The following is a 7930-nucleotide window of genomic DNA, read 5'->3' as shown; positions in this document are numbered from 1 at the left end:
ATGCCTTTATTCATTGTCACTTTTATTATCCTTTAGGACAAAATCAAAACAATGCATAGGGGCCAGCAGGTGGTGTGGTAGTTAAGGGACTGGACTTCCAAATGGCTGACTAGTTTGAGCCCTGGTTTGGCAGCTTTGCGCTGGGCACATGTGCATATGTACCCAAAATCCTGAGAGGAGAATGGAGGAGAATGGATTGTGGCATGGTCAGCCCCCTGGGGGATGGTTTCTTATTTTACTTCTCTCTTGTCTCTTTCCAGAAAGTGCACGTGCCCTGTGGCAAAAATCTAAATAGATATATATGTGTGTGTGTGTGTGTGTGTGTGTGTGTATGAGAACTTAGGGCGAGCTGAACTCAGCAACTGCTGCCTACTACCCAGGCAACGGAGTACAGAGGCCTAGGCCACTGGGTCAGCTGCTTTTGTCTTAAGAACACTGCTGGATCCTGGCCCATAGTGGCCTATATAATACAGGTCACTTATGCTAACAGATTAGTGATGTTATACAGAAGTAGCCTAAAGAAAATTTTTAATGTAGGCCAAATTCCTGTGTTTCCATACAGAGACAGAAAAATGTACCTTGCTCAAGATTAAATAGCAAATCAATGACAGCTGAAATTAGGCCATACTGTGAATATTGCTAATTTTTATTTGTGTAGATATATAATTCAGTATCCTTGAGTTCAGAAAAAAAGTAGAGGTTATGTTTTGATTGTCCTGCCTTAATAGCTGTACTATGCACTTTTCTTTGTGACCAGTATTCATGGTTATCATATAAGCTGACTGATTTACCATGATTATAAAAGTTTCTTCTTTTTTTTTTTTTTTCAATTTTAGTGTTTGTTCTAGGGCGTGTACATTCGCTAGAGAGAAACAGACAGAGACAGAGAAAGTGAGAAATCATCCCCCAAGGGGAATGGCTACACTGTAATCCCTTCTCCATTCTCCTCTCAGGATTTTGGGCACACATACACATGGGCCTGGCATGATTTTTCAAGCCACAGGTCTAGGACTCGAACTGCAGAGTCAGCCATGTGGGATCCAGCTGCCTTAATCTTCATGCCACCTGCTGGCCCTAAAATTCCCATTTTTAAATTCAGCATACTCACCCAGTCTAATCCAAAAATCTCTGTTGGGGGACCAGCAACATACTTTTAGGACTAAACTCTCTCAAGGCTTTTTATTAAAGGTAAATATGTGAAATAATTTTTTTATTTATAATTTTTATTTATTTAGAGATTTTTAAATATTTGAAATAATGGTTTTGTGCACCATTTTGTTCACCAAATTGAAAGAAGCTTGTGCTTACAGTTTTGGTTTTCACTGCATAAACCTTCTCTCTGCTGTTTTGTTTTTCTTCTGTTTGAGTTTCTAGCCAGTAACTAGCCAGTACATAGTGTTAAAGGTACAATTAGGTCAAACTCCAGATGTGACCAAAGTTCAGGGTTATTTATGTTTAAGAAATCACAGCCAAGGAAATTTCTGGGTGGAAGAAAAGTTTCTGCTCATAAAGTAAACATTCCATTATTTCACATTTTTTTGGACTTAGCATGCTGAAGAAATCACCTGTATTTCACATTTAGAGGCCTTTATCTTCTTAATCAGCTATAGAGCTTTGTTGCTGGTCTTCAGCTATGACTCTGGAAGCCAAAATAATAGCCAAGGGAGTGATCCTTCTCCCTGCCCACTTTCAAACTATGAAATAGTTTTAAGACTCAATATCCTTATAGTGAGTCCATGAACTCTGTCTCCTGAAGTATGCACTGCCTTATATATATTTTTTTTAATTGCCAGAGGATGCTCACCAGAGAGAGAGAAAGGGAGAAAGCACCCCTTCCTCCCATACATAGGGTATGGTTACACCACACTCTCTTCTCCTTCTCTATCCTGTTGGGATTTTTAATATGTGTGCTCATGTACCTGATGTATTTCTCAAGCCACTGGGGCCAGGCTTTGAACCACAGTTGGCCATATGTGATCTGGCTCCCTTAACTACTAGGCCATGTGACTGGCTTTTTTTTTTTTTTAAGTTTTATTTATTCCATGAGCAAGAGAGGAGAGAAACAGGAAGGCAGTACCCCCCAACAGGGTCTCAATCCATGATCTACCCCCAGGTTCAGACAGCGCTGGATCATGGACAAATGCATGTCTGGCCTACTTAGGGAGCTCTCTGAAAGTGAACCCAGAACCTTCCCATGTGAGTCAGCCTCAGAGCATTGTATTCTGCTGTGCCTCTGTCCCACCCCATTCTTGCGTTATTGATGGAAGTGTAAAAGACAGGTGGGGAAAAAAGGCATATATGGAGAAAAATACAGGATGCAAAGTCTACTCACACTAAAGTAGTCATAGTGGGTCCTTCAAATGCTAAGATGACACAGCACTGAGATTTTGTCAGGAGTGGCCCCACATTTCTGTATGGTCAAATGATTTTACTTATTCTTTAATTGCCAGAGAGTGATAGAAGTAGAGAAAGCCCCCCACCTGCCCAGTGAGGCATGGTCACACCACAGTCTCTTCTCTGTCCTGTCAGGATTCTGAGCATGCACACACATGTGGACAGCATGTTTTTCAAGCTTCTGGGGCTGGTATTCAAATCACAGTTGACCCTGTAGGATCTGGCTCCCTTAAACACTAGGGTACAAGCCAGCCCAGACAAGTGTATGTGTGAGTGTGTCTATGTGTGAAAGAGAGAGAGTTTTTTTTTTTTAAATAGGCTTTTGCCTTAGGGCACGTGTGCTCACAGAGACAGTAAGAGGGAAAGTAAGAAATCAGACTCCCCCTCCAGGGGGGTGGCCATGCCACAATCTCTTCTCTATTCTCTCCTGGGGTCTTGGGCCTTAGGCACGCATGCACGCACATTTGCCCATGATTTTCAAGCTACTGAGTCTGGGACATGAACAGCTGTCAGCCCTTTAGGAGCCAGTGACATAACTGCTGTGCCATCTGCTGGTCCCAACAAATGATTTTAAATGCTTTGTTCACAACAGGGAAAACATCAGCTTTTAAATATTAGCTACCTAATTTATCTCCTATAAGTTTTGTGAAAATGGCCTCTGGCTAACAGTGGTATCTGGATACATACATTACTTTCTCCTGAAACCTCAGGAAGATAAGAGGAAAGGGATTTTAAAGTGGTGTTAGCAAATAAAAGGATGGGGAGAAGGAGAAGATGGGACTGCTGGTCTTTGTTTTTGTTTTGGAGAGGTTTTTGCTATAGGGCGCATGTGTTTGCCAGAAAGACAGAGACAGAAAGCGAGAAATCACGAAATCACCCCACGGTGGGGGATGGCCATGCCACAATCCCTTCTCCATTCTCTTCCTCGGGATCTTGGGCATGCATGCACATGCACCTGGTGTGAGTTTAAGCCACCGGGTCCGGGACTCGAACTGTGGTCGACTACATGGGAGTCCAGTGACATAGCCATTATGCCAACTGCTGGTCCCTAGACTGCTGGGTTTTGTAACAGACTTAGCAGAACTGTTTAATTTTTGAAACTCTGTGCCTATATAACACTGACACAAAGAGAAATAATAAAAATGTTTAGAAACAAATTCTACAAAAAGCAAGGAAATTAATATGATAAACTTCGTATTTACTTTCTAAACTTTGGTTCCATGTGTCCACTGGGGCCCTTCCTATAATGAAGCTCTATGATTCATTTCTTCCCATTTAGAAGAAGTTTCAGAAGATTGTGATATGTCTTTGTGTCTATGGTATTTTGTCAGTCAAAGCCCTGATTCATTTTCTGAATCTTTTATCGGGAATGTAACCCTTAATTACAACATTGCTTAAGAGGAAGGCTGTGACCATTTGAGGCCATGTTTCCCAGGATGGGAAGTTGTGTCATTTTGTGATGAAAAGCAGAGACCACTTAGCGTATTGTTAGCCTTGACAAGTCTCTTCAGAAGCCGGAAGTGACTGGCACTCCCAGGGCCTTTCCTGCCTCATACATGGGACTTGCGTACTGTCTGAGGGTGGGGATGAGAATGTTTCTCCTTTCACTTCTCCACTCTTATCTTATCAGGCAAATGTGGTATTGTTTTCCACTCCTCACTTTGTTTCACCAGCTTTTTGTGGTCTGTCTGACCTAAAGATGCTTACCTTCTTGCTGAGAGACTTTGTGCGAGTGTTGTTTTTCCCTTGGTACACTTCTATCGTTGCTCATTTATAGGTATAATAAATACAAGACTTAGGAAAACCTTGTACTCCTTCAAAGATTTTTATACTGATTTGTGTTTCTATTGAGTTCACCATCATTTGTACCTTTCTGAAGAACTGACATTCAAGACGTGTACTTAAAATCACTTTCTAAATTTCTTGTGGTCTCATCCATGTTCTGTTCTACCCTTGTTAGTTCATTCAGACTGGTCTCCTCTAATAGACTGTGATGAGGCCAGCATAAGTCTCTTTTTCCCTTAGTGTTCCTTCTGCGCTGACCCTAATGCTCTGATGCATACAGTACATTTATCTGCTGAGTGAATTCTTGAAAGTTCAAAATTGCATTGTGATTCTGTTTCAACCAGAGACTTTGGAGAGTGTCCGTAGGTATTTGATCTGTTTCTCGCTGACCTTAGAAAGTGTGTCCTTGTATTTCTGACTTCTAAATCTTAAAACAAGAGGTTGACCTAAGTGCTCTTTAAAGGCCTTCAATCTTTGTGACTTCTCCTGAAATTTATTAAGCACCATGGAACACATGGTCTAGGTATTCTGTTATGGTGTGCAGGAAGAGGAATACCATTTGTGATTCAGATTTGAAGACTAAAGTACATGAAAGAATCAGAATAATTACAGGGCAGTGTCATAATGTACAGATTAAATCTCTATGATAGTAGTTTCATATATTGGTCTTGTGCAATAAAACAGCCATGGATGTTTATCTAAAAGACAAATGTAATGTACCTAGGCAATGTTTTTACATTTGTGTGTACACTAATTTTTTAAGCAAGGAAGGAAAGTAAGTAGAGGAAACAAGCCTAGTAAATAGAAGACCATGGCTTTGGATGGGTAATTTTACTGAGTTAGGACTTCTACTTTCTTTGTATGATCAGTATTTTTCCCTTGTAACATCTTCTGACCCAGCAAGTCCCACAAGGATCAGTCCAGGGTTGGGCTCCTGGGGCATCCTTGCTATGTATCCCTTTAGCTCATTGGGAATGTTGCTATACATAGAAAATAATTACTGTCTTACTACTGTTATGTATCACTAGGATTTTGACTGTTTGGCTAAGAATAGTGCCAGTTGAACTCCTGTATTTCCTGCTTTAATTAATAGCTATGTGTATTTAGAATTAAGATTGATTTGTATAAGGAGGTATGCCATGGGCCAGCTGGTGGTGTGGTGGTTAAGGTGGCTGAATCCCACATGGCTGACTGTACAGTTTGAGTCCCAGGCCCAGTGGCTTGTAAAACACGCCAGGCACTTGTGTGTACATTCTCCAAAATCTTGACAGGAGAATAAAGAAGATACTGTGGCATGGCCAACCCCCTGGAGGTTGCTTTCTTGCCCCCCTCCCATCTCTGTCTCTCTTTCTTTATCCAATGAGTATACATGCCCTATAGCAAGTTTTTTAAAAATATGTATGCCATTGTCCTTTAATCTCTTTTAATTGGAATTATTTATTTGGTTTTATTTATTGTCATCATATTTCAGTTTGACCAGAGAGAGAAAGAGACACAGAGAGAGGGAAAGTGAGAAAGCAAGGACTTGAACTGTGGTCAACCATGTGGGAGTCTGGCGCCTCAACCTCCATGCCACCTGCTGACCCCTGTCCTTTAATCTCTTAGTAATATGTTATATAGCCTGACAATACTTACTGTAGTAATACATTTATATTTTTAAGATTATAGATATGACCAATTTTAGCACACAGAAAGGATTAGTTTCAGAATATTAATAAAAACCAAATATGAGTATTTTCTCAAGTACACTAAAAATTAAGCTTGCCTGAGTGACGCAGCCTCTGTGCAGAAATGTGTTAACACAGCAGGCCCAAGCCTGCTGTCTTCAGGAAGGCCTGATTGCAGACTTGAGCCTTGGGAAGTAGCTTCCCAAGTTCCTATACTCATTAGGCTGGGGCACCAAATTCTGTTTTGTCAGGTCACATAGGTTGTTTGTGCAAATGATGTGAGTTATGGCATACGCTTGACTTCCTTCTGAGTATCTGGAGTTTGGGTAATTGCTAGGCAGAGAATGCCTATGTGATCAGCCCTCAATAAAACCCTTGGGTGCTGAGTCTCTAATAGGCTTCCCTGGGTGGAAGCATTGCACATGTATGGCTGCATTTTTGCAGCTAGAAAAGGGAGCTCACTCGGTGTATCCCCTCCCAGACTGGGAGTTAGAGAGCATAGGAAGCCTGTGTGTGGATTTTTCTAGAGTCCACCTGTGTCTTCTCCTTGCTGGTCCTGCTGTGTACCCTTTGCTCTAATAAATCTAAGCTGTGAGTACAGTTGTCTGCCTTGTCCTGTGAGTCGTTTTAAGCGGATCTTGGAAACAAACTCAAAACAGCATGTTAAGGTAGAATTTTGTATTTATGTTATGCCAGCTTCCCTTTAGAAGAAAAACATAAATAAAAGGACTATTATATTTAAATTAAATATTTCCAGATCATAAGACATTAAAAAATAGTTTTTATTCAACTTCCTTGAGCAAAGAGAAAGTAGTTTTTGAAAGCCACGGAAAACTAAGCTCCCTTGTTTAGACCATGTTAGTGACTTTTTTTTTCTGATTCTCACAGTAGAGTCTTTCTTCCCTCCTTCACGCTATAGAGACAGGCTGTTTGGGCTGGTTCATAAGTAAATAGGTCATAAACTGCACTCCATTCAAAAGTTATTTCTTTATGAAAGCATTTATTTGTCCTACAGAGAGAGCTCTGGCTCATTGCAAATATTGTTCTCAGCCTAGATCAGAATGCTAAAGAGCACACATTGCACATTTTGTGTTAAAAACAATAGTTTGTTTGTTTTTGATGGTGTCATAAATATTAACCTGGGAAAGCACCACCAAATAGGTAAGACTTTTTTTTAGAAGATTTTTTTTAAAGAACTATTTTATTTAAATTTATTAATTTATGTATGTATTTTAATTTGACCACAGATGGACAGAGAGAGAGAGAGAGAGAGCAACCCTCCAGGTCCAGGTCTCAAACTGCGGCTGGCTGTGTGGGTGTCCAGTGCCCTTAACCACCATGCCACCTGCTGGCTCCTTTAGAACATTTTTTCAAAATATTTATTTATTTGTCTATTATTATTATTTTTCAATTTGATCAGAGAGAGACAGAAAAGGAAAGTGAGAAAGCAAGCTGCCGGGTCCGAGACCCAAACTATGGTTGGCCATGTCATAGTCCAGCGCCCTTAACCACCATGCCACCTGCTGGCCCCCAAATAGGTAAGACTTACAGAAGTCTGTATGGAGGGACCAACAGTGTAGTGGCTATGTCACTGGACTCCCATGTAGTTGACTGCAGTTCGAGTCCCGGACCTGGTGGCTTAAATTCACGCTGAGTACGTGTACGTGTGCGTGTGTTCTCAAGATCCCAAGAGGAGAAGGGATTACAGCATGGCCATCCCCCCTGGGGGGTGATTTCTTGCTTTCTCTCTCTCTGTCTCTCTCTCTCTGTCTTTCTGGCGAGCACATGCGCCCTATAGCAAAAACCTCTCGGAAAAAAAAATAGTCTGGCAGTTCCTCATAAGTATAGGATTATATGCCTCAGCAATTCTAGTCTACTGCTTATATTCAAGAGGAATAAAAACATGTCCACACAAAAATTTGTACACAGATGTTTATAGCAGCATCATTCATAATGGCCAAATAGTAGTAACAACCACTATCCATAAACTAATGAATGGATAAATGAAATGTATTCCCAATCATTTAAATATTATTCAGCCATAAAAATGAATACAATATTGATATATGCTACATCAGTGACAA

General features: G+C 40.7%; 1 pseudogene; it reads left to right on the top strand.

Moving 5' to 3' along the window:
* Window positions 1-4990: 4990 nt before the first annotated feature.
* Window positions 4991-7930, top strand: part of LOC102487229 (polyadenylate-binding protein 1 pseudogene) — a 10993-nt pseudogene continuing 8053 nt past the window's right edge.

The sequence above is a fragment of the Tupaia chinensis genome, unplaced genomic scaffold (assembly GCF_000334495.1).
Source record: "Tupaia chinensis unplaced genomic scaffold, TupChi_1.0 Scaffold000184_1, whole genome shotgun sequence".
In the NCBI taxonomy this organism is placed as follows: Eukaryota; Metazoa; Chordata; class Mammalia; order Scandentia; family Tupaiidae; genus Tupaia; species Tupaia belangeri.
This window is presented reverse-complemented; position numbering and strand designations above follow the sequence as displayed.